The following is a 27,372-nucleotide window of genomic DNA, read 5'->3' as shown; positions in this document are numbered from 1 at the left end:
TAGAGCAGAAGGGAGGAGTAAGAACTTTTCTGGCATGGGCAATAACAAAGGTACAGATGAATTAGACCCAGTGGGCCTCAAACTTTCAAATAGGGGGCCAGTTCACTGTCCCTCACACTGTTGGAGGGCAGGACTATAGTACAAACAAAAACTCACACTCTGTCTCCGCCCCCTCAGTCCATTGAACACAATCTGGAGGACCTCATAAACATCCTCAGTGGGTTTGAGAACCCCTGAATTAGAGAGTCAGAGCAAAATCATTGGGGCAGTGTTAGGGTTCTGACAAAGTGGTAACAGGGTTATTAGCATGGTACTTAGCTGTTCTCTAGTTTAGAGTTCACACTTTCCCCCCTTTACAAGTTCACACCTCCCCCCCCTTTAAGAGTTCACACCTTTCAAAGAGCCTATAAAAGGACAAGCCCACTGGAAGCTCCAGGAGATTCAGAGCAGGATTCAGTGGGGAGATTCACTGGACCAGGAAACCCACAATCCCACCCTCTTGGAGTCTGATCTATTCCGACTTGTACTTTGGGGCTGGCTGGACACACTGGGAGGACATTGAGAGGCTGAAGCTGGCTAGAGGCTGGAGGACAAATCTTTGGATTCGGACACACTCCAAGCGAGCTCTTGGGAACCAAGGACAGAGAAAGGCCTCTAGTAAAGCTCACAGGGCCCAGGAAAAGATTCAGGACTTTGAAAGACAAAATCAAAGATCTGGACTTTCACTCCTGCTTGCAGGAAAGTGGGCAGACTCTTGTTTGCCATTAGCCTGAAGACCCGGTGAGCCTTAGAAGCTAGTTGCTGAAGCAAGTAGAGATCATTTCATCACACTGCATTCATGGAAAACAGACTCCAATTGGATAGTGGTTTGGCACCCCAAAACATTGCTTCTGTGCATCTGCAGGCCTCGGTGCTAAAAGAACTACAGCCACGGACAGTATCCCACATCACAGAAGTGGAGGAGTTTCACATCAAAGCAGAAATGTTGGAGCCTTTGAGAGACAGGGATGACCAAAAGATTCAAAAGGAGGAGTATCGTCGGAAGAAAGGCAATGCTTGTCAGCAAGAAGCCACCAATGCATGGGGAAAAGGAGCTGGATTGGATGAATACCATCACTTCCATCTTTCAAGCTGCCTGGAGTGTTTGGGACTAGAAAGCAGCACCACTGAAGCTGTCAGATTGGCATCTGCAGAAGACCTTGCAGATCTTCCTCATGGTTTCAGCAGCAGCCAAGAAGGCAGTGTTAAGCCAACTTGCCAACCTGGACGAAGGAGAAGAGTCAATATTCCCGAGAAGCCACCGAACATTTTACTCTTTGTGGGCTCTGACTCTCAGAAAGGACAGCAGAGATTCCAGCAGCTCCATTCCCTTCTGAAGGATTGTATTGACACTGATTGTTATGTCATCTCCCAGCTGAAGGAGAAAAATGTGCTCAGCCATCCATGGCTGCATCACTGTTTATTGTTGATCATTGCCACAGAAGAGCCTATTTCTGAAGCAGTTTCCCAAAAGTTCATCTTGTACCTGTCCCAAGGTGGGAAGGTTTTGGGGCTATCTTCCTCCTTCACGTTTGGTGGCCTACAGCTGAAAAGCAAAGAGGAACTGAAGAAGAGCATCCAGACATTGGTTTTTTCCAAGGCTGATGACAGTGAAATGAAACTGAATGTAGTGACAAGTGGGATCCTATTTGAAGAAGGCCCTGGACAGCTGCCTACCCATCCTGGACAGCTAGAGGGTTACTTAGAAAACGTGCATCGAGACAGGATGATTGTTCACCTGCCTTGTGGAACAAACGGAGGAGAAGCAATTCTCTGTCAGGTGCACTTGGAAATGTCTCCCAGCACTTTGATAGAAGCTCCAGCTGCCTTTAATTTGCTGAAATCAAGCCATTTCACCCGATTGGAAGTCCTGAAGGAGATCCTGAGGGTCCTTGGCCTAAGGTGTGAATTAAAGAAAATTCCTCCCCTGACTCCTCTCTATTTGCTCACAGCTGATGAGGAAGTCCGAACTTCTTTTATGCAGTGGCTGGCAAGAAATGTGGGACCCGAAGGAGTAATGCAATTCAGCAAGCTGACCCTTCAGTTTGTTTCATCCCATCCACCAGAATTGGAAGTGACCCCATCTCATATGCCAGTTATCACTGCCACAGAGGATTTTGCCCCAGAACATTTTCACCTGGAGCTCTATCAAAAACATTTGCACACAAAGCAACTGGGAAAGATCATTCTGTTTGCTGAAGTGACTTCATCCACAATGGATCTTCTGGACGGCTTGATGGTTGAGGTGCCACCACACCTGGGTTTAGTAGCGATTGCAGCCCAGCAAACTCAAGGAAAAGGTCGTGATGGCAATGTCTGGCTTAGTCCTGTGGGATGTTCTCTTTCCACCTTACACCTCCACATCCCCCTAGATTCTCATCTGGGTCAGAGAATCCCATTTGTTCAACACTTGATGTCTTTGGCAGTGGTGGAGGCAGTTCGATCCATTCCTGACTATCAGGACATCAATTTAAGAGTCAAGTGGCCCAATGATATCTACTACAGTGATCAAATGAAGCTTGGGGGAGTGTTGGTCAACTCAACGCTTATGGGATCAACTTGTCATATTCTTATTGGCTGTGGAGTTAATGTGAATAACAGTCACCCTACTCTTTGCCTCAATGATCTCATCATAGAATATAATAAGAAACACAACCAAAACCTCAGTCTGTTACGTGTGGATTATCTGGTGGCAAGAACAATAACTGTGCTGGAGAGCCTACTGGATGCCTTTCAGGACAAAGGACCTAATGCCATTCTTCCTCTCTATTACAAATACTGGATACACAGCGGTCAGCAAGTCCGTCTGGGAAACGACGAGGGCCCACTGGTATGGATTGTTGGGATTGACGATTCTGGCTTCCTTCAAGTCCATCGAGAAGGAGGGGATGTTATGACTGTGCATCCAGACGGCAACTCTTTGGACATGCTGAAAAACCTCATCATCCCCAAGAATTAATTCAACTGTCCTGAGCAAGAGAGCAGAGTGGGCCATATCGAAGTGAGTTTCATTTCAGGCAAAAGTGCATAGCCACTTGCAAATACATTCCTGCTTTATTTCTTAGCTCTTTCCTACCATTCATCAGAAAGTTCTGTTTGGGATTGGGGAGGCTTGAGGTTTTTTTCCCTTAATGATTTTTCTCATGCCTTTTAGTTACTTTTTGTTTACTAGGGATTTCTCTCTTTTTCAGAAGAGTCGCCTGCCTTTCCCTTCTTAGACGGAACTTGGTGTATGTTGATACCTGGAGCTCTTTTATGCCAACAAGACAGGGAAATTTAGGTGTTTCACAATAGTCAACCCCTCATTATAGCTCCCTTTGAAAAGGGAAAAAATATCAGCCCCCCTTCTTGAGTCATTGCTCAGTTATGTGGGATGGTAATATCCTTTTGACTCAACCAAGGAGATATTTTGAAAACAAACAAACAAACAAACAAATAAATAAATAAAAGCCACACAAAATACAGAAAAAAACCTTTGTTTTTATTTCTTTATTAAGAGAAGAATTATAAATAATCTTTCAGAGATGGTGCTTTCCTTATTTGCATTTGTTATACTTAAGTGGCTAAAGAAATTTAATATATGTGAGTAGAGGTCAAAGATATAGTGGAAAATCACTACTTTATAGTAAATGTCTTGGCCAATGTAGTTCATATATTGAAATTTACTACAAAAGTTGAATGAATATCATATAGTTCAACAACAATGCTATATGATGATCAATTCTCATGGACGTGGCCATCTTCAAAATGAGATGAACCAAATAAGTCCCATTAGAGCAGTAATGAACTGAACCAGCTACATCCAGCGAAAGAACTCTGGGAGATGACTAGGAGTCACTACACAGAATTCCCGATCCCTCTATTTCTGTCCGCCTGCATTTTGGGTATCCTTCACAGGCTAATTGTACACTGTTTCAAATTCCGATTCTTCTTGGACAGCAAAACAACTCTTTGGACATGGAGACATATATCGTGTTTAACTTATACTTGAATTTCACATATGTAACATGTATTGGTCAACCTGACATCTGGGGGAGGGAGTGGGGAGAAGGAGGGGAAAGTTGGAACAAAAGGTTCGGCAATTGTCAATGCTGCAAAATCACCCCTGCATATATGTGTTCAATAAAAAGTATTATTAAAAAAAAGGAGTAACTGTTTCATTTTCGTGTTTGTTGTCATATTCTCAATGCCCACAACATTATCTGAAACATAGTAATGAGTCACAAATGATTGTGCATTTCATTCACCCATCAAGAAAGCATTTATTAAGAATCTACTGGCACAGTGTTTAACCCCTGTGTTAAGTGCTTGGGATAGAAGCCCCCAAATCATACAATTTCTGCCTTTAAATCAACAAGCATTTATTAAGCCCCTACCATGTGGCAGGCACTATGCAAAGCACTAGGGATACAAACAGAAGCAAAAAGATAGTCCCTCTCCTCAAAAAGCTTACCCAATTCTGAGGGGGGAAAGAGAACACAACCTTGGAACTGAAAAAGGAAAGGAAAGACAGGGTAGTCATAGGCAGAGAATTCAAAATGCAGCTTGGGAAGAATGGTTGATCTGAGATCCTTTCTCTAAATGGACTCAGAGAATGGCCCAATTCCATCTCCATAAGAGAACTAAGGACTAATGTTCACAGAGAAGCAAAGAAAAGACACATAGAAGATTAAAGCACCATACTAGGGAAGGAGGAGAGTACAAACAACTGAGGGCTTCAGAAAGGACCTCTTGAAGAAGATGATACTGGAAAGGAGCTAGAGCAGAAGGGAGGAGTAAGAACTTTTCTGGCATGGGCAATAACAAAGGTACAGATGAATTAGACCCAGTGGGCCTCAAACTTTCAAATAGGGGGCCAGTTCACTGTCCCTCACACTGTTGGAGGGCAGGACTATAGTACAAACAAAAACTCACACTCTGTCTCCGCCCCCTCAGTCCATTGAACACAATCTGGAGGACCTCATAAACATCCTCAGTGGGTTTGAGAACCCCTGAATTAGAGAGTCAGAGCAAAATCATTGGGGCAGTGTTAGGGTTCTGACAAAGTGGTAACAGGGTTATTAGCATGGTACTTAGCTGTTCTCTAGTTTAGAGTTCACACTTTCCCCCCTTTACAAGTTCACACCTCCCCCCCCCTTTAAGAGTTCACACCTTTCAAAGAGCCTATAAAAGGACAAGCCCACTGGAAGCTCCAGGAGATTCAGAGCAGGATTCAGTGGGGAGATTCACTGGACCAGGAAACCCACAATCCCACCCTCTTGGAGTCTGATCTATTCCGACTTGTACTTTGGGGCTGGCTGGACACACTGGGAGGACATTGAGAGGCTGAAGCTGGCTAGAGGCTGGAGGACAAATCTTTGGATTCGGACACACTCCAAGCGAGCTCTTGGGAACCAAGGACAGAGAAAGGCCTCTAGTAAAGCTCACAGGGCCCAGGAAAAGATTCAGGACTTTGAAAGACAAAATCAAAGATCTGGACTTTCACTCCTGCTTGCAGGAAAGTGGGCAGACTCTTGTTTGCCATTAGCCTGAAGACCCGGTGAGCCTTAGAAGCTAGTTGCTGAAGCAAGTAGAGATCATTTCATCACACTGCATTCATGGAAAACAGACTCCAATTGGATAGTGGTTTGGCACCCCAAAACATTGCTTCTGTGCATCTGCAGGCCTCGGTGCTAAAAGAACTACAGCCACGGACAGTATCCCACATCACAGAAGTGGAGGAGTTTCACATCAAAGCAGAAATGTTGGAGCCTTTGAGAGACAGGGATGACCAAAAGATTCAAAAGGAGGAGTATCGTCGGAAGAAAGGCAATGCTTGTCAGCAAGAAGCCACCAATGCATGGGGAAAAGGAGCTGGATTGGATGAATACCATCACTTCCATCTTTCAAGCTGCCTGGAGTGTTTGGGACTAGAAAGCAGCACCACTGAAGCTGTCAGATTGGCATCTGCAGAAGACCTTGCAGATCTTCCTCATGGTTTCAGCAGCAGCCGCCAAGAAGGCAGTGTTAAGCCAACTTGCCAACCTGGACGAAGGAGAAGAGTCAATATTCCCGAGAAGCCACCGAACATTTTACTCTTTGTGGGCTCTGACTCTCAGAAAGGACAGCAGAGATTCCAGCAGCTCCATTCCCTTCTGAAGGATTGTATTGACACTGATTGTTATGTCATCTCCCAGCTGAAGGAGAAAAATGTGCTCAGCCATCCATGGCTGCATCACTGTTTATTGTTGATCATTGCCACAGAAGAGCCTATTTCTGAAGCAGTTTCCCAAAAGTTCATCTTGTACCTGTCCCAAGGTGGGAAGGTTTTGGGGCTATCTTCCTCCTTCACGTTTGGTGGCCTACAGCTGAAAAGCAAAGAGGAACTGAAGAAGAGCATCCAGACATTGGTTTTTTCCAAGGCTGATGACAGTGAAATGAAACTGAATGTAGTGACAAGTGGGATCCTATTTGAAGAAGGCCCTGGACAGCTGCCTACCCATCCTGGACAGCTAGAGGGTTACTTAGAAAACGTGCATCGAGACAGGATGATTGTTCACCTGCCTTGTGGAACAAACGGAGGAGAAGCAATTCTCTGTCAGGTGCACTTGGAAATGTCTCCCAGCACTTTGATAGAAGCTCCAGCTGCCTTTAATTTGCTGAAATCAAGCCATTTCACCCGATTGGAAGTCCTGAAGGAGATCCTGAGGGTCCTTGGCCTAAGGTGTGAATTAAAGAAAATTCCTCCCCTGACTCCTCTCTATTTGCTCACAGCTGATGAGGAAGTCCGAACTTCTTTTATGCAGTGGCTGGCAAGAAATGTGGGACCCGAAGGAGTAATGCAATTCAGCAAGCTGACCCTTCAGTTTGTTTCATCCCATCCACCAGAATTGGAAGTGACCCCATCTCATATGCCAGTTATCACTGCCACAGAGGATTTTGCCCCAGAACATTTTCACCTGGAGCTCTATCAAAAACATTTGCACACAAAGCAACTGGGAAAGATCATTCTGTTTGCTGAAGTGACTTCATCCACAATGGATCTTCTGGACGGCTTGATGGTTGAGGTGCCACCACACCTGGGTTTAGTAGCGATTGCAGCCCAGCAAACTCAAGGAAAAGGTCGTGATGGCAATGTCTGGCTTAGTCCTGTGGGATGTTCTCTTTCCACCTTACACCTCCACATCCCCCTAGATTCTCATCTGGGTCAGAGAATCCCATTTGTTCAACACTTGATGTCTTTGGCAGTGGTGGAGGCAGTTCGATCCATTCCTGACTATCAGGACATCAATTTAAGAGTCAAGTGGCCCAATGATATCTACTACAGTGATCAAATGAAGCTTGGGGGAGTGTTGGTCAACTCAACGCTTATGGGATCAACTTGTCATATTCTTATTGGCTGTGGAGTTAATGTGAATAACAGTCACCCTACTCTTTGCCTCAATGATCTCATCATAGAATATAATAAGAAACACAACCAAAACCTCAGTCTGTTACGTGTGGATTATCTGGTGGCAAGAACAATAACTGTGCTGGAGAGCCTACTGGATGCCTTTCAGGACAAAGGACCTAATGCCATTCTTCCTCTCTATTACAAATACTGGATACACAGCGGTCAGCAAGTCCGTCTGGGAAACGACGAGGGCCCACTGGTATGGATTGTTGGGATTGACGATTCTGGCTTCCTTCAAGTCCATCGAGAAGGAGGGGATGTTATGACTGTGCATCCAGACGGCAACTCTTTGGACATGCTGAAAAACCTCATCATCCCCAAGAATTAATTCAACTGTCCTGAGCAAGAGAGCAGAGTGGGCCATATCGAAGTGAGTTTCATTTCAGGCAAAAGTGCATAGCCACTTGCAAATACATTCCTGCTTTATTTCTTAGCTCTTTCCTACCATTCATCAGAAAGTTCTGTTTGGGATTGGGGAGGCTTGAGGTTTTTTTCCCTTAATGATTTTTCTCATGCCTTTTAGTTACTTTTTGTTTACTAGGGATTTCTCTCTTTTTCAGAAGAGTCGCCTGCCTTTCCCTTCTTAGACGGAACTTGGTGTATGTTGATACCTGGAGCTCTTTTATGCCAACAAGACAGGGAAATTTAGGTGTTTCACAATAGTCAACCCCTCATTATAGCTCCCTTTGAAAAGGGAAAAAATATCAGCCCCCCTTCTTGAGTCATTGCTCAGTTATGTGGGATGGTAATATCCTTTTGACTCAACCAAGGAGATATTTTGAAAACAAACAAACAAACAAACAAATAAATAAATAAAAGCCACACAAAATACAGAAAAAAACCTTTGTTTTTATTTCTTTATTAAGAGAAGAATTATAAATAATCTTTCAGAGATGGTGCTTTCCTTATTTGCATTTGTTATACTTAAGTGGCTAAAGAAATTTAATATATGTGAGTAGAGGTCAAAGATATAGTGGAAAATCACTACTTTATAGTAAATGTCTTGGCCAATGTAGTTCATATATTGAAATTTACTACAAAAGTTGAATGAATATCATATAGTTCAACAACAATGCTATATGATGATCAATTCTCATGGACGTGGCCATCTTCAAAATGAGATGAACCAAATAAGTCCCATTAGAGCAGTAATGAACTGAACCAGCTACATCCAGCGAAAGAACTCTGGGAGATGACTACGAGTCACTACACAGAATTCCCGATCCCTCTATTTCTGTCCGCCTGCATTTTGGGTATCCTTCACAGGCTAATTGTACACTGTTTCAAATTCCGATTCTTCTTGGACAGCAAAACAACTCTTTGGACATGGAGACATATATCGTGTTTAACTTATACTTGAATTTCACATATGTAACATGTATTGGTCAACCTGACATCTGGGGGAGGGAGTGGGGAGAAGGAGGGGAAAGTTGGAACAAAAGGTTCGGCAATTGTCAATGCTGCAAAATCACCCCTGCATATATGTGTTCAATAAAAAGTATTATTAAAAAAAAGGAGTAACTGTTTCATTTTCGTGTTTGTTGTCATATTCTCAATGCCCACAACATTATCTGAAACATAGTAATGAGTCACAAATGATTGTGCATTTCATTCACCCATCAAGAAAGCATTTATTAAGAATCTACTGGCACAGTGTTTAACCCCTGTGTTAAGTGCTTGGGATAGAAGCCCCCAAATCATACAATTTCTGCCTTTAAATCAACAAGCATTTATTAAGCCCCTACCATGTGGCAGGCACTATGCAAAGCACTAGGGATACAAACAGAAGCAAAAAGATAGTCCCTCTCCTCAAAAAGCTTACCCAATTCTGAGGGGGGAAAGAGAACACAAACTTGGAACTGAAAAAGGAAAGGAAAGACAGGGTAGTCATAGGCAGAGAATTCAAAATGCAGCTTGGGAAGAATGGTTGATCTGAGATCCTTTCTCTAAATGGACTCAGAGAATGGCCCAATTCCATCTCCATAAGAGAACTAAGGACTAATGTTCACAGAGAAGCAAAGAAAAGACACATAGAAGATTAAAGCACCATACTAGGGAAGGAGGAGAGTACAAACAACTGAGGGCTTCAGAAAGGACCTCTTGAAGAAGATGATACTGGAAAGGAGCTAGAGCAGAAGGGAGGAGTAAGAACTTTTCTGGCATGGGCAATAACAAAGGTACAGATGAATTAGACCCAGTGGGCCTCAAACTTTCAAATAGGGGGCCAGTTCACTGTCCCTCACACTGTTGGAGGGCAGGACTATAGTACAAACAAAAACTCACACTCTGTCTCCGCCCCCTCAGTCCATTGAACACAATCTGGAGGACCTCATAAACATCCTCAGTGGGTTTGAGAACCCCTGAATTAGAGAGTCAGAGCAAAATCATTGGGGCAGTGTTAGGGTTCTGACAAAGTGGTAACAGGGTTATTAGCATGGTACTTAGCTGTTCTCTAGTTTAGAGTTCACACTTTCCCCCCTTTACAAGTTCACACCTCCCCCCCCTTTAAGAGTTCACACCTTTCAAAGAGCCTATAAAAGGACAAGCCCACTGGAAGCTCCAGGAGATTCAGAGCAGGATTCAGTGGGGAGATTCACTGGACCAGGAAACCCACAATCCCACCCTCTTGGAGTCTGATCTATTCCGACTTGTACTTTGGGGCTGGCTGGACACACTGGGAGGACATTGAGAGGCTGAAGCTGGCTAGAGGCTGGAGGACAAATCTTTGGATTCGGACACACTCCAAGCGAGCTCTTGGGAACCAAGGACAGAGAAAGGCCTCTAGTAAAGCTCACAGGGCCCAGGAAAAGATTCAGGACTTTGAAAGACAAAATCAAAGATCTGGACTTTCACTCCTGCTTGCAGGAAAGTGGGCAGACTCTTGTTTGCCATTAGCCTGAAGACCCGGTGAGCCTTAGAAGCTAGTTGCTGAAGCAAGTAGAGATCATTTCATCACACTGCATTCATGGAAAACAGACTCCAATTGGATAGTGGTTTGGCACCCCAAAACATTGCTTCTGTGCATCTGCAGGCCTCGGTGCTAAAAGAACTACAGCCACGGACAGTATCCCACATCACAGAAGTGGAGGAGTTTCACATCAAAGCAGAAATGTTGGAGCCTTTGAGAGACAGGGATGACCAAAAGATTCAAAAGGAGGAGTATCGTCGGAAGAAAGGCAATGCTTGTCAGCAAGAAGCCACCAATGCATGGGGAAAAGGAGCTGGATTGGATGAATACCATCACTTCCATCTTTCAAGCTGCCTGGAGTGTTTGGGACTAGAAAGCAGCACCACTGAAGCTGTCAGATTGGCATCTGCAGAAGACCTTGCAGATCTTCCTCATGGTTTCAGCAGCAGCCAAGAAGGCAGTGTTAAGCCAACTTGCCAACCTGGACGAAGGAGAAGAGTCAATATTCCCGAGAAGCCACCGAACATTTTACTCTTTGTGGGCTCTGACTCTCAGAAAGGACAGCAGAGATTCCAGCAGCTCCATTCCCTTCTGAAGGATTGTATTGACACTGATTGTTATGTCATCTCCCAGCTGAAGGAGAAAAATGTGCTCAGCCATCCATGGCTGCATCACTGTTTATTGTTGATCATTGCCACAGAAGAGCCTATTTCTGAAGCAGTTTCCCAAAAGTTCATCTTGTACCTGTCCCAAGGTGGGAAGGTTTTGGGGCTATCTTCCTCCTTCACGTTTGGTGGCCTACAGCTGAAAAGCAAAGAGGAACTGAAGAAGAGCATCCAGACATTGGCTTTTTCCAAGGCTGATGACAGTGAAATGAAACTGAATGTAGTGACAAGTGGGATCCTATTTGAAGAAGGCCCTGGACAGCTGCCTACCCATCCTGGACAGCTAGAGGGTTACTTAGAAAACGTGCATCGAGACAGGATGATTGTTCACCTGCCTTGTGGAACAAACGGAGGAGAAGCAATTCTCTGTCAGGTGCACTTGGAAATGTCTCCCAGCACTTTGATAGAAGCTCCAGCTGCCTTTAATTTGCTGAAATCAAGCCATTTCACCCGATTGGAAGTCCTGAAGGAGATCCTGAGGGTCCTTGGCCTAAGGTGTGAATTAAAGAAAATTCCTCCCCTGACTCCTCTCTATTTGCTCACAGCTGATGAGGAAGTCCGAACTTCTTTTATGCAGTGGCTGGCAAGAAATGTGAGACCCGAAGGAGTAATGCAATTCAGCAAGCTGACCCTTCAGTTTGTTTCATCCCATCCACCAGAATTGGAAGTGACCCCATCTCATATGCCAGTTATCACTGCCACAGAGGATTTTGCCCCAGAACATTTTCACCTGGAGCTCTATCAAAAACATTTGCACACAAAGCAACTGGGAAAGATCATTCTGTTTGCTGAAGTGACTTCATCCACAATGGATCTTCTGGACGGCTTGATGGTTGAGGTGCCACCACACCTGGGTTTAGTAGCGATTGCAGCCCAGCAAACTCAAGGAAAAGGTCGTGATGGCAATGTCTGGCTTAGTCCTGTGGGATGTTCTCTTTCCACCTTACACCTCCACATCCCCCTAGATTCTCATCTGGGTCAGAGAATCCCATTTGTTCAACACTTGATGTCTTTGGCAGTGGTGGAGGCAGTTCGATCCATTCCTGACTATCAGGACATCAATTTAAGAGTCAAGTGGCCCAATGATATCTACTACAGTGATCAAATGAAGCTTGGGGGAGTGTTGGTCAACTCAACGCTTATGGGATCAACTTGTCATATTCTTATTGGCTGTGGAGTTAATGTGAATAACAGTCACCCTACTCTTTGCCTCAATGATCTCATCATAGAATATAATAAGAAACACAACCAAAACCTCAGTCTGTTACGTGTGGATTATCTGGTGGCAAGAACAATAACTGTGCTGGAGAGCCTACTGGATGCCTTTCAGGACAAAGGACCTAATGCCATTCTTCCTCTCTATTACAAATACTGGATACACAGCGGTCAGCAAGTCCGTCTGGGAAACGACGAGGGCCCACTGGTATGGATTGTTGGGATTGACGATTCTGGCTTCCTTCAAGTCCATCGAGAAGGAGGGGATGTTATGACTGTGCATCCAGACGGCAACTCTTTGGACATGCTGAAAAACCTCATCATCCCCAAGAATTAATTCAACTGTCCTGAGCAAGAGAGCAGAGTGGGCCATATCGAAGTGAGTTTCATTTCAGGCAAAAGTGCATAGCCACTTGCAAATACATTCCTGCTTTATTTCTTAGCTCTTTCCTACCATTCATCAGAAAGTTCTGTTTGGGATTGGGGAGGCTTGAGGTTTTTTCCCCTTAATGATTTTTCTCATGCCTTTTAGTTACTTTTTGTTTACTAGGGATTTCTCTCTTTTTCAGAAGAGTCGCCTGCCTTTCCCTTCTTAGACGGAACTTGGTGTATGTTGATACCTGGAGCTCTTTTATGCCAACAAGACAGGGAAATTTAGGTGTTTCACAATAGTCAACCCCTCATTATAGCTCCCTTTGAAAAGGGAAAAAATATCAGCCCCCCTTCTTGAGTCATTGCTCAGTTATGTGGGATGGTAATATCCTTTTGACTCAACCAAGGAGATATTTTGAAAACAAACAAACAAACAAACAAATAAATAAATAAAAGCCACACAAAATACAGAAAAAAACCTTTGTTTTTATTTCTTTATTAAGAGAAGAATTATAAATAATCTTTCAGAGATGGTGCTTTCCTTATTTGCATTTGTTATACTTAAGTGGCTAAAGAAATTTAATATATGTGAGTAGAGGTCAAAGATATAGTGGAAAATCACTACTTTATAGTAAATGTCTTGGCCAATGTAGTTCATATATTGAAATTTACTACAAAAGTTGAATGAATATCATATAGTTCAACAACAATGCTATATGATGATCAATTCTCATGGACGTGGCCATCTTCAAAATGAGATGAACCAAATAAGTCCCATTAGAGCAGTAATGAACTGAACCAGCTACATCCAGCGAAAGAACTCTGGGAGATGACTAGGAGTCACTACACAGAATTCCCGATCCCTCTATTTCTGTCCGCCTGCATTTTGGGTATCCTTCACAGGCTAATTGTACACTGTTTCAAATTCCGATTCTTCTTGGACAGCAAAACAACTCTTTGGACATGGAGACATATATCGTGTTTAACTTATACTTGAATTTCACATATGTAACATGTATTGGTCAACCTGACATCTGGGGGAGGGAGTGGGGAGAAGGAGGGGAAAGTTGGAACAAAAGGTTCGGCAATTGTCAATGCTGCAAAATCACCCCTGCATATATGTGTTCAATAAAAAGTATTATTAAAAAAAAGGAGTAACTGTTTCATTTTCGTGTTTGTTGTCATATTCTCAATGCCCACAACATTATCTGAAACATAGTAATGAGTCACAAATGATTGTGCATTTCATTCACCCATCAAGAAAGCATTTATTAAGAATCTACTGGCACAGTGTTTAACCCCTGTGTTAAGTGCTTGGGATAGAAGCCCCCAAATCATACAATTTCTGCCTTTAAATCAACAAGCATTTATTAAGCCCCTACCATGTGGCAGGCACTATGCAAAGCACTAGGGATACAAACAGAAGCAAAAAGATAGTCCCTCTCCTCAAAAAGCTTACCCAATTCTGAGGGGGGAAAGAGAACACAAACTTGGAACTGAAAAAGGAAAGGAAAGACAGGGTAGTCATAGGCAGAGAATTCAAAATGCAGCTTGGGAAGAATGGTTGATCTGAGATCCTTTCTCTAAATGGACTCAGAGAATGGCCCAATTCCATCTCCATAAGAGAACTAAGGACTAATGTTCACAGAGAAGCAAAGAAAAGACACATAGAAGATTAAAGCACCATACTAGGGAAGGAGGAGAGTACAAACAACTGAGGGCTTCAGAAAGGACCTCTTGAAGAAGATGATACTGGAAAGGAGCTAGAGCAGAAGGGAGGAGTAAGAACTTTTCTGGCATGGGCAATAACAAAGGTACAGATGAATTAGACCCAGTGGGCCTCAAACTTTCAAATAGGGGGCCAGTTCACTGTCCCTCACACTGTTGGAGGGCAGGACTATAGTACAAACAAAAACTCACACTCTGTCTCCGCCCCCTCAGTCCATTGAACACAATCTGGAGGACCTCATAAACATCCTCAGTGGGTTTGAGAACCCCTGAATTAGAGAGTCAGAGCAAAATCATTGGGGCAGTGTTAGGGTTCTGACAAAGTGGTAACAGGGTTATTAGCATGGTACTTAGCTGTTCTCTAGTTTAGAGTTCACACTTTCCCCCCTTTACAAGTTCACACCTCCCCCCCCTTTAAGAGTTCACACCTTTCAAAGAGCCTATAAAAGGACAAGCCCACTGGAAGCTCCAGGAGATTCAGAGCAGGATTCAGTGGGGAGATTCACTGGACCAGGAAACCCACAATCCCACCCTCTTGGAGTCTGATCTATTCCGACTTGTACTTTGGGGCTGGCTGGACACACTGGGAGGACATTGAGAGGCTGAAGCTGGCTAGAGGCTGGAGGACAAATCTTTGGATTCGGACACACTCCAAGCGAGCTCTTGGGAACCAAGGACAGAGAAAGGCCTCTAGTAAAGCTCACAGGGCCCAGGAAAAGATTCAGGACTTTGAAAGACAAAATCAAAGATCTGGACTTTCACTCCTGCTTGCAGGAAAGTGGGCAGACTCTTGTTTGCCATTAGCCTGAAGACCCGGTGAGCCTTAGAAGCTAGTTGCTGAAGCAAGTAGAGATCATTTCATCACACTGCATTCATGGAAAACAGACTCCAATTGGATAGTGGTTTGGCACCCCAAAACATTGCTTCTGTGCATCTGCAGGCCTCGGTGCTAAAAGAACTACAGCCACGGACAGTATCCCACATCACAGAAGTGGAGGAGTTTCACATCAAAGCAGAAATGTTGGAGCCTTTGAGAGACAGGGATGACCAAAAGATTCAAAAGGAGGAGTATCGTCGGAAGAAAGGCAATGCTTGTCAGCAAGAAGCCACCAATGCATGGGGAAAAGGAGCTGGATTGGATGAATACCATCACTTCCATCTTTCAAGCTGCCTGGAGTGTTTGGGACTAGAAAGCAGCACCACTGAAGCTGTCAGATTGGCATCTGCAGAAGACCTTGCAGATCTTCCTCATGGTTTCAGCAGCAGCCAAGAAGGCAGTGTTAAGCCAACTTGCCAACCTGGACGAAGGAGAAGAGTCAATATTCCCGAGAAGCCACCGAACATTTTACTCTTTGTGGGCTCTGACTCTCAGAAAGGACAGCAGAGATTCCAGCAGCTCCATTCCCTTCTGAAGGATTGTATTGACACTGATTGTTATGTCATCTCCCAGCTGAAGGAGAAAAATGTGCTCAGCCATCCATGGCTGCATCACTGTTTATTGTTGATCATTGCCACAGAAGAGCCTATTTCTGAAGCAGTTTCCCAAAAGTTCATCTTGTACCTGTCCCAAGGTGGGAAGGTTTTGGGGCTATCTTCCTCCTTCACGTTTGGTGGCCTACAGCTGAAAAGCAAAGAGGAACTGAAGAAGAGCATCCAGACATTGGTTTTTTCCAAGGCTGATGACAGTGAAATGAAACTGAATGTAGTGACAAGTGGGATCCTATTTGAAGAAGGCCCTGGACAGCTGCCTACCCATCCTGGACAGCTAGAGGGTTACTTAGAAAACGTGCATCGAGACAGGATGATTGTTCACCTGCCTTGTGGAACAAACGGAGGAGAAGCAATTCTCTGTCAGGTGCACTTGGAAATGTCTCCCAGCACTTTGATAGAAGCTCCAGCTGCCTTTAATTTGCTGAAATCAAGCCATTTCACCCGATTGGAAGTCCTGAAGGAGATCCTGAGGGTCCTTGGCCTAAGGTGTGAATTAAAGAAAATTCCTCCCCTGACTCCTCTCTATTTGCTCACAGCTGATGAGGAAGTCCGAACTTCTTTTATGCAGTGGCTGGCAAGAAATGTGGGACCCGAAGGAGTAATGCAATTCAGCAAGCTGACCCTTCAGTTTGTTTCATCCCATCCACCAGAATTGGAAGTGACCCCATCTCATATGCCAGTTATCACTGCCACAGAGGATTTTGCCCCAGAACATTTTCACCTGGAGCTCTATCAAAAACATTTGCACACAAAGCAACTGGGAAAGATCATTCTGTTTGCTGAAGTGACTTCATCCACAATGGATCTTCTGGACGGCTTGATGGTTGAGGTGCCACCACACCTGGGTTTAGTAGCGATTGCAGCCCAGCAAACTCAAGGAAAAGGTCGTGATGGCAATGTCTGGCTTAGTCCTGTGGGATGTTCTCTTTCCACCTTACACCTCCACATCCCCCTAGATTCTCATCTGGGTCAGAGAATCCCATTTGTTCAACACTTGATGTCTTTGGCAGTGGTGGAGGCAGTTCGATCCATTCCTGACTATCAGGACATCAATTTAAGAGTCAAGTGGCCCAATGATATCTACTACAGTGATCAAATGAAGCTTGGGGGAGTGTTGGTCAACTCAACGCTTATGGGATCAACTTGTCATATTCTTATTGGCTGTGGAGTTAATGTGAATAACAGTCACCCTACTCTTTGCCTCAATGATCTCATCATAGAATATAATAAGAAACACAACCAAAACCTCAGTCTGTTACGTGTGGATTATCTGGTGGCAAGAAACAATAACTGTGCTGGAGAGCCTACTGGATGCCTTTCAGGACAAAGGACCTAATTGCCATTCTTCCTCTCTATTACAAATACTGGATACACAGCGGTCAGCAAGTCCGTCTGGGAAACGACGAGGGCCCACTGGTATGGATTGTTGGGATTGACGATTCTGGCTTCCTTCAAGTCCATCGAGAAGGAGGGGATGTTATGACTGTGCATCCAGACGGCAACTCTTTGGACATGCTGAAAAACCTCATCATCCCCAAGAATTAATTCAACTGTCCTGAGCAAGAGAGCAGAGTGGGCCATATCGAAGTGAGTTTCATTTCAGGCAAAAGTGCATAGCCACTTGCAAATACATTCCTGCTTTATTTCTTAGCTCTTTCCTACCATTCATCAGAAAGTTCTGTTTGGGATTGGGAATGCTTGAGGTTTTTTTCCCTTAATGATTTTTCTCATGCCTTTTAGTTACTTTTTGTTTACTAGGGATTTCTCTCTTTTTCAGAAGAGTCGCCTGCCTTTCCCTTCTTAGACGGAACTTGGTGTATGTTGATACCTGGAGCTCTTTTATGCCAACAAGACAGGGAAATTTAGGTGTTTCACAATAGTCAACCCCTCATTATAGCTCCCTTTGAAAAGGGAAAAAATATCAGCCCCCCTTCTTGAGTCATTGCTCAGTTTATGTGGGATGGTAATATCCTTTTGACTCAACCAAGGAGATATTTTGAAAACAAACAAACAAACAAACAAACAAACAAATAAATAAAAGCCACACAAAATACAGAAAAAAACCTTTGTTTTTATTTCTTTATTAAGAGAAGAATTATAAATAATCTTTCAGAGATGGTGCTTTCCTTATTTGCATTTGTTATACTTAAGTGGCTAAAGAAATTTAATATATGTGAGTAGAGGTCAAAGATATAGTGGAAAATCACTACTTTATAGTAAATGTCTTGGCCAATGTAGTTCATATATTGAAATTTACTACAAAAGTTGAATGAATATCATATAGTTCAACAACAATGCTATATGATGATCAATTCTCATGGACGTGGCCATCTTCAAAATGAGATGAACCAAATAAGTCCCATTAGAGCAGTAATGAACTGAACCAGCTACATCCAGCGAAAGAACTCTGGGAGATGACTACGAGTCACTACACAGAATTCCCGATCCCTCTATTTCTGTCCGCCTGCATTTTGGGTATCCTTCACAGGCTAATTGTACACTGTTTCAAATTCCGATTCTTCTTGGACAGCAAAACAACTCTTTGGACATGGAGACATATATCGTGTTTAACTTATACTTGAATTTCACATATGTAACATGTATTGGTCAACCTGACATCTGGGGGAGGGAGTGGGGAGAAGGAGGGGAAAGTTGGAACAAAAGGTTCGGCAATTGTCAATGCTGCAAAATAACCCCTGCATATATGTGTTCAATAAAAAGTATTATTAAAAAAAAGGAGTAACTGTTTCATTTTCGTGTTTGTTGTCATATTCTCAATGCCCACAACATTATCTGAAACTTAGTAATGAGTCACAAATAATTGTTCATTTCATTCACCCATCAAGAAAGCATTTATTAAGAATCTACTGGCACAGTGTTTAACCCCTGTGTTAAGTGCTTGGGATAGAAGCCCCCAAATCATACAATTTCTGCCTTTAAATCAACAAGCATTTATTAAGCCCCTACCATGTGGCAGGCACTATGCAAAGCAGTAGGGATACAAACAGAAGCAAAAAGATAGTCCCTCTCCTCAAAAAGCTTACCCAATTCTGAGGGGGGAAAGAGAACACAACCTTGGAACTGAAAAAGGAAAGGAAAGACAGGGTAGTCATAGGCAGAGAATTCAAAATGCAGCTTGGGAAGAATGGTTGATCTGAGATCCTTTCTCTAAATGGACTCAGAGAATGGCCCAATTCCATCTCCATAAGAGAACTAAGGACTAATGTTCACAGAGAAGCAAAGAAAAGACACATAGAAGATTAAAGCACCATACTAGGGAAGGAGGAGAGTACAAACAACTGAGGGCTTCAGAAAGGACCTCTTGAAGAAGATGATACTGGAAAGGAGCTAGAGCAGAAGGGAGGAGTAAGAACTTTTCTGGCATGGGCAATAACAAAGGTACAGATGAATTAGACCCAGTGGGCCTCAAACTTTCAAATAGGGGGCCAGTTCACTGTCCCTCACACTGTTGGAGGGCAGGACTATAGTACAAACAAAAACTCACACTCTGTCTCCGCCCCCTCAGTCCATTGAACACAATCTGGAGGACCTCATAAACATCCTCAGTGGGTTTGAGAACCCCTGAATTAGAGAGTCAGAGCAAAATCATTGGGGCAGTGTTAGGGTTCTGACAAAGTGGTAACAGGGTTATTAGCATGGTACTTAGCTGTTCTCTAGTTTAGAGTTCACACTTTCCCCCCTTTACAAGTTCACACCTCCCCCCCCTTTAAGAGTTCACACCTTTCAAAGAGCCTATAAAAGGACAAGCCCACTGGAAGCTCCAGGAGATTCAGAGCAGGATTCAGTGGGGAGATTCACTGGACCAGGAAACCCACAATCCCACCCTCTTGGAGTCTGATCTATTCCGACTTGTACTTTGGGGCTGGCTGGACACACTGGGAGGACATTGAGAGGCTGAAGCTGGCTAGAGGCTGGAGGACAAATCTTTGGATTCGGACACACTCCAAGCGAGCTCTTGGGAACCAAGGACAGAGAAAGGCCTCTAGTAAAGCTCACAGGGCCCAGGAAAAGATTCAGGACTTTGAAAGACAAAATCAAAGATCTGGACTTTCACTCCTGCTTGCAGGAAAGTGGGCAGACTCTTGTTTGCCATTAGCCTGAAGACCCGGTGAGCCTTAGAAGCTAGTTGCTGAAGCAAGTAGAGATCATTTCATCACACTGCATTCATGGAAAACAGACTCCAATTGGATAGTGGTTTGGCACCCCAAAACATTGCTTCTGTGCATCTGCAGGCCTCGGTGCTAAAAGAACTACAGCCACGGACAGTATCCCACATCACAGAAGTGGAGGAGTTTCACATCAAAGCAGAAATGTTGGAGCCTTTGAGAGACAGGGATGACCAAAAGATTCAAAAGGAGGAGTATCGTCGGAAGAAAGGCAATGCTTGTCAGCAAGAAGCCACCAATGCATGGGGAAAAGGAGCTGGATTGGATGAATACCATCACTTCCATCTTTCAAGCTGCCTGGAGTGTTTGGGACTAGAAAGCAGCACCACTGAAGCTGTCAGATTGGCATCTGCAGAAGACCTTGCAGATCTTCCTCATGGTTTCAGCAGCAGCCAAGAAGGCAGTGTTAAGCCAACTTGCCAACCTGGACGAAGGAGAAGAGTCAATATTCCCGAGAAGCCACCGAACATTTTACTCTTTGTGGGCTCTGACTCTCAGAAAGGACAGCAGAGATTCCAGCAGCTCCATTCCCTTCTGAAGGATTGTATTGACACTGATTGTTATGTCATCTCCCAGCTGAAGGAGAAAAATGTGCTCAGCCATCCATGGCTGCATCACTGTTTATTGTTGATCATTGCCACAGAAGAGCCTATTTCTGAAGCAGTTTCCCAAAAGTTCATCTTGTACCTGTCCCAAGGTGGGAAGGTTTTGGGGCTATCTTCCTCCTTCACGTTTGGTGGCCTACAGCTGAAAAGCAAAGAGGAACTGAAGAAGAGCATCCAGACATTGGCTTTTTCCAAGGCTGATGACAGTGAAATGAAACTGAATGTAGTGACAAGTGGGATCCTATTTGAAGAAGGCCCTGGACAGCTGCCTACCCATCCTGGACAGCTAGAGGGTTACTTAGAAAACGTGCATCGAGACAGGATGATTGTTCACCTGCCTTGTGGAACAAACGGAGGAGAAGCAATTCTCTGTCAGGTGCACTTGGAAATGTCTCCCAGCACTTTGATAGAAGCTCCAGCTGCCTTTAATTTGCTGAAATCAAGCCATTTCACCCGATTGGAAGTCCTGAAGGAGATCCTGAGGGTCCTTGGCCTAAGGTGTGAATTAAAGAAAATTCCTCCCCTGACTCCTCTCTATTTGCTCACAGCTGATGAGGAAGTCCGAACTTCTTTTATGCAGTGGCTGGCAAGAAATGTGGGACCCGAAGGAGTAATGCAATTCAGCAAGCTGACCCTTCAGTTTGTTTCATCCCATCCACCAGAATTGGAAGTGACCCCATCTCATATGCCAGTTATCACTGCCACAGAGGATTTTGCCCCAGAACATTTTCACCTGGAGCTCTATCAAAAACATTTGCACACAAAGCAACTGGGAAAGATCATTCTGTTTGCTGAAGTGACTTCATCCACAATGGATCTTCTGGACGGCTTGATGGTTGAGGTGCCACCACACCTGGGTTTAGTAGCGATTGCAGCCCAGCAAACTCAAGGAAAAGGTCGTGATGGCAATGTCTGGCTTAGTCCTGTGGGATGTTCTCTTTCCACCTTACACCTCCACATCCCCCTAGATTCTCATCTGGGTCAGAGAATCCCATTTGTTCAACACTTGATGTCTTTGGCAGTGGTGGAGGCAGTTCGATCCATTCCTGACTATCAGGACATCAATTTAAGAGTCAAGTGGCCCAATGATATCTACTACAGTGATCAAATGAAGCTTGGGGGAGTGTTGGTCAACTCAACGCTTATGGGATCAACTTGTCATATTCTTATTGGCTGTGGAGTTAATGTGAATAACAGTCACCCTACTCTTTGCCTCAATGATCTCATCATAGAATATAATAAGAAACACAACCAAAACCTCAGTCTGTTACGTGTGGATTATCTTGTGGCAAGAACAATAACTGTGCTGGAGAGCATACTGGATGCCTTTCAGGACAAAGGACCTAATGCCATTCTTCCTCTCTATTACAAATACTGGATACACAGCGGTCAGCAAGTCCGTCTGGGAAACGACGAGGGCCCACTGGTATGGATTGTTGGGATTGACGATTCTGGCTTCCTTCAAGTCCATCGAGAAGGAGGGGATGTTATGACTGTGCATCCAGACGGCAACTCTTTGGACATGCTGAAAAACCTCATCATCCCCAAGAATTAATTCAACTGTCCTGAGCAAGAGAGCAGAGTGGGCCATATCGAAGTGAGTTTCATTTCAGGCAAAAGTGCATAGCCACTTGCAAATACATTCCTGCTTTATTTCTTAGCTCTTTCCTACCATTCATCAGAAAGTTCTGTTTGGGATTGGGAATGCTTGAGGTTTTTTTCCCTTAATGATTTTTCTCATGCCTTTTAGTTACTTTTTGTTTACTAGGGATTTCTCTCTTTTTCAGAAGAGTCGCCTGCCTTTCCCTTCTTAGACGGAACTTGGTGTATGTTGATACCTGGAGCTCTTTTATGCCAACAAGACAGGGAAATTTAGGTGTTTCACAATAGTCAACCCCTCATTATAGCTCCCTTTGAAAAGGGAAAAAATATCAGCCCCCCTTCTTGAGTCATTGCTCAGTTATGTGGGATGGTAATATCCTTTTGACTCAACCAAGGAGATATTTTGAAAACAAACAAACAAACAAACAAACAAATAAATAAAAGCCACACAAAATACAGAAAAAAAAACCTTTGTTTTTATTTCTTTATTAAGAGAAGAATTATAAATAATCTTTCAGAGATGGTGCTTTCCTTATTTGCATTTGTTATACTTAAGTGGCTAAAGAAATTTAATATATGTGAGTAGAGGTCAAAGATATAGTGGAAAATCACTACTTTATAGTAAATGTCTTGGCCAATGTAGTTCATATATTGAAATTTACTACAAAAGTTGAATGAATATCATATAGTTCAACAACAATGCTATATGATGATCAATTCTCATGGACGTGGCCATCTTCAAAATGAGATGAACCAAATAAGTCCCATTAGAGCAGTAATGAACTGAACCAGCTACATCCAGCGAAAGAACTCTGGGAGATGACTACGAGTCACTACACAGAATTCCCGATCCCTCTATTTCTGTCCGCCTGCATTTTGGGTATCCTTCACAGGCTAATTGTACACTGTTTCAAATTCCGATTCTTCTTGGACAGCAAAACAACTCTTTGGACATGGAGACATATATCGTGTTTAACTTATACTTGAATTTCACATATGTAACATGTATTGGTCAACCTGACATCTGGGGGAGGGAGTGGGGAGAAGGAGGGGAAAGTTGGAACAAAAGGTTCGGCAATTGTCAATGCTGCAAAATCACCCCTGCATATATGTGTTCAATAAAAAGTATTATTAAAAAAAAGGAGTAACTGTTTCATTTTCGTGTTTGTTGTCATATTCTCAATGCCCACAACATTATCTGAAACTTAGTAATGAGTCACAAATAATTGTTCATTTCATTCACCCATCAAGAAAGCATTTATTAAGAATCTACTGGCACAGTGTTTAACCCCTGTGTTAAGTGCTTGGGATAGAAGCCCCCAAATCATACAATTTCTGCCTTTAAATCAACAAGCATTTATTAAGCCCCTACCATGTGGCAGGCACTATGCAAAGCAGTAGGGATACAAACAGAAGCAAAAAGATAGTCCCTCTCCTCAAAAAGCTTACCCAATTCTGAGGGGGGAAAGAGAACACAAACTTGGAACTGAAAAAGGAAAGGAAAGACAGGGTAGTCATAGGCAGAGAATTCAAAATGCAGCTTGGGAAGAATGGTTGATCTGAGATCCTTTCTCTAAATGGACTCAGAGAATGGCCCAATTCCATCTCCATAAGAGAACTAAGGACTAATGTTCACAGAGAAGCAAAGAAAAGACACATAGAAGATTAAAGCACCATACTAGGGAAGGAGGAGAGTACAAACAACTGAGGGCTTCAGAAAGGACCTCTTGAAGAAGATGATACTGGAAAGGAGCTAGAGCAGAAGGGAGGAGTAAGAACTTTTCTGGCATGGGCAATAACAAAGGTACAGATGAATTAGACCCAGTGGGCCTCAAACTTTCAAATAGGGGACCAGTTCACTGTCCCTCACACTGTTGGAGGGCAGGACTATAGTACAAACAAAAACTCACACTCTGTCTCCGCCCCCTCAGTCCATTGAACACAATCTGGAGGACCTCATAAACATCCTCAGTGGGTTTGAGAACCCCTGAATTAGAGAGTCAGAGCAAAATCATTGGGGCAGTGTTAGGGTTCTGACAAAGTGGTAACAGGGTTATTAGCATGGTACTTAGCTGTTCTCTAGTTTAGAGTTCACACTTTCCCCCCTTTACAAGTTCACACCTCCCCCCCCTTTAAGAGTTCACACCTTTCAAAGAGCCTATAAAAGGACAAGCCCACTGGAAGCTCCAGGAGATTCAGAGCAGGATTCAGTGGGGAGATTCACTGGACCAGGAAACCCACAATCCCACCCTCTTGGAGTCTGATCTATTCCGACTTGTACTTTGGGGCTGGCTGGACACACTGGGAGGACATTGAGAGGCTGAAGCTGGCTAGAGGCTGGAGGACAAATCTTTGGATTCGGACACACTCCAAGCGAGCTCTTGGGAACCAAGGACAGAGAAAGGCCTCTAGTAAAGCTCACAGGGCCCAGGAAAAGATTCAGGACTTTGAAAGACAAAATCAAAGATCTGGACTTTCACTCCTGCTTGCAGGAAAGTGGGCAGACTCTTGTTTGCCATTAGCCTGAAGACCCGGTGAGCCTTAGAAGCTAGTTGCTGAAGCAAGTAGAGATCATTTCATCACACTGCATTCATGGAAAACAGACTCCAATTGGATAGTGGTTTGGCACCCCAAAACATTGCTTCTGTGCATCTGCAGGCCTCGGTGCTAAAAGAACTACAGCCACGGACAGTATCCCACATCACAGAAGTGGAGGAGTTTCACATCAAAGCAGAAATGTTGGAGCCTTTGAGAGACAGGGATGACCAAAAGATTCAAAAGGAGGAGTATCGTCGGAAGAAAGGCAATGCTTGTCAGCAAGAAGCCACCAATGCATGGGGAAAAGGAGCTGGATTGGATGAATACCATCACTTCCATCTTTCAAGCTGCCTGGAGTGTTTGGGACTAGAAAGCAGCACCACTGAAGCTGTCAGATTGGCATCTGCAGAAGACCTTGCAGATCTTCCTCATGGTTTCAGCAGCAGCCAAGAAGGCAGTGTTAAGCCAACTTGCCAACCTGGACGAAGGAGAAGAGTCAATATTCCCGAGAAGCCACCGAACATTTTACTCTTTGTGGGCTCTGACTCTCAGAAAGGACAGCAGAGATTCCAGCAGCTCCATTCCCTTCTGAAGGATTGTATTGACACTGATTGTTATGTCATCTCCCAGCTGAAGGAGAAAAATGTGCTCAGCCATCCATGGCTGCATCACTGTTTATTGTTGATCATTGCCACAGAAGAGCCTATTTCTGAAGCAGTTTCCCAAAAGTTCATCTTGTACCTGTCCCAAGGTGGGAAGGTTTTGGGGCTATCTTCCTCCTTCACGTTTGGTGGCCTACAGCTGAAAAGCAAAGAGGAACTGAAGAAGAGCATCCAGACATTGGCTTTTTCCAAGGCTGATGACAGTGAAATGAAACTGAATGTAGTGACAAGTGGGATCCTATTTGAAGAAGGCCCTGGACAGCTGCCTACCCATCCTGGACAGCTAGAGGGTTACTTAGAAAACGTGCATCGAGACAGGATGATTGTTCACCTGCCTTGTGGAACAAACGGAGGAGAAGCAATTCTCTGTCAGGTGCACTTGGAAATGTCTCCCAGCACTTTGATAGAAGCTCCAGCTGCCTTTAATTTGCTGAAATCAAGCCATTTCACCCGATTGGAAGTCCTGAAGGAGATCCTGAGGGTCCTTGGCCTAAGGTGTGAATTAAAGAAAATTCCTCCCCTGACTCCTCTATTTGCTCACAGCTGATGAGGAAGTCCGAACTTCTTTTATGCAGTGGCTGGCAAGAAATGTGGGACCCGAAGGAGTAATGCAATTCAGCAAGCTGACCCTTCAGTTTGTTTCATCCCATCCACCAGAATTGGAAGTGACCCCATCTCATATGCCAGTTATCACTGCCACAGAGGATTTTGCCCCAGAACATTTTCACCTGGAGCTCTATCAAAAACATTTGCACACAAAGCAACTGGGAAAGATCATTCTGTTTGCTGAAGTGACTTCATCCACAATGGATCTTCTGGACGGCTTGATGGTTGAGGTGCCACCACACCTGGGTTTAGTAGCGATTGCAGCCCAGCAAACTCAAGGAAAAGGTCGTGATGGCAATGTCTGGCTTAGTCCTGTGGGATGTTCTCTTTCCACCTTACACCTCCACATCCCCCTAGATTCTCATCTGGGTCAGAGAATCCCATTTGTTCAACACTTGATGTCTTTGGCAGTGGTGGAGGCAGTTCGATCCATTCCTGACTATCAGGACATCAATTTAAGAGTCAAGTGGCCCAATGATATCTACTACAGTGATCAAATGAAGCTTGGGGGAGTGTTGGTCAACTCAACGCTTATGGGATCAACTTGTCATATTCTTATTGGCTGTGGAGTTAATGTGAATAACAGTCACCCTACTCTTTGCCTCAATGATCTCATCATAGAATATAATAAGAAACACAACCAAAACCTCAGTCTGTTACGTGTGGATTATCTGGTGGCAAGAACAATAACTGTGCTGGAGAGCCTACTGGATGCCTTTCAGGACAAAGGACCTAATGCCATTCTTCCTCTCTATTACAAATACTGGATACACAGCGGTCAGCAAGTCCGTCTGGGAAACGACGAGGGCCCACTGGTATGGATTGTTGGGATTGACGATTCTGGCTTCCTTCAAGTCCATCGAGAAGGAGGGGATGTTATGACTGTGCATCCAGACGGCAACTCTTTGGACATGCTGAAAAACCTCATCATCCCCAAGAATTAATTCAACTGTCCTGAGCAAGAGAGCAGAGTGGGCCATATCGAAGTGAGTTTCATTTCAGGCAAAAGTGCATAGCCACTTGCAAATACATTCCTGCTTTATTTCTTAGCTCTTTCCTACCATTCATCAGAAAGTTCTGTTTGGGATTGGGAATGCTTGAGGTTTTTTTCCCTAATTGATTTTTCTCATGCCTTTTAGTTACTTTTTGTTTACTAGGGATTTCTCTCTTTTTCAGAAGAGTCGCCTGCCTTTCCCTTCTTAGACGGAACTTGGTGTATGTTGATACCTGGAGCTCTTTTATGCCAACAAGACAGGGAAATTTAGGTGTTTCACAATAGTCAACCCCTCATTATAGCTCCCTTTGAAAGGGAAAAATATCAG

At 43.9% G+C, this 27,372-nt stretch overlaps 6 pseudogenes; all 6 read left to right on the top strand.

The window, feature by feature from the left end:
• The first annotated feature begins 823 nt into the window (after positions 1–823).
• Positions 824–2,998, top strand: LOC141541050 (biotin--protein ligase pseudogene; annotated as a pseudogene).
• A 2,623-nt stretch (positions 2,999–5,621) lies between these two features.
• LOC141541049 (biotin--protein ligase pseudogene) lies at positions 5,622–7,799 on the top strand (annotated as a pseudogene).
• Positions 7,800–10,421: 2,622 nt separating this feature from the next.
• LOC141540623 (biotin--protein ligase pseudogene) lies at positions 10,422–12,596 on the top strand (annotated as a pseudogene).
• Positions 12,597–15,233: 2,637 nt separating this feature from the next.
• LOC141540622 (biotin--protein ligase pseudogene) lies at positions 15,234–17,395 on the top strand (annotated as a pseudogene).
• Positions 17,396–20,022: 2,627 nt separating this feature from the next.
• Positions 20,023–22,197, top strand: LOC141541047 (biotin--protein ligase pseudogene; annotated as a pseudogene).
• A 2,624-nt stretch (positions 22,198–24,821) lies between these two features.
• Positions 24,822–26,994, top strand: LOC141541046 (biotin--protein ligase pseudogene; annotated as a pseudogene).
• Positions 26,995–27,372: the final 378 nt, after the last annotated feature.

The sequence above is a fragment of the Sminthopsis crassicaudata genome, chromosome 4 (genome assembly GCF_048593235.1).
Source record: "Sminthopsis crassicaudata isolate SCR6 chromosome 4, ASM4859323v1, whole genome shotgun sequence".
Classification (NCBI taxonomy): domain Eukaryota; kingdom Metazoa; phylum Chordata; class Mammalia; order Dasyuromorphia; family Dasyuridae; genus Sminthopsis; species Sminthopsis crassicaudata.
This window is presented reverse-complemented; position numbering and strand designations above follow the sequence as displayed.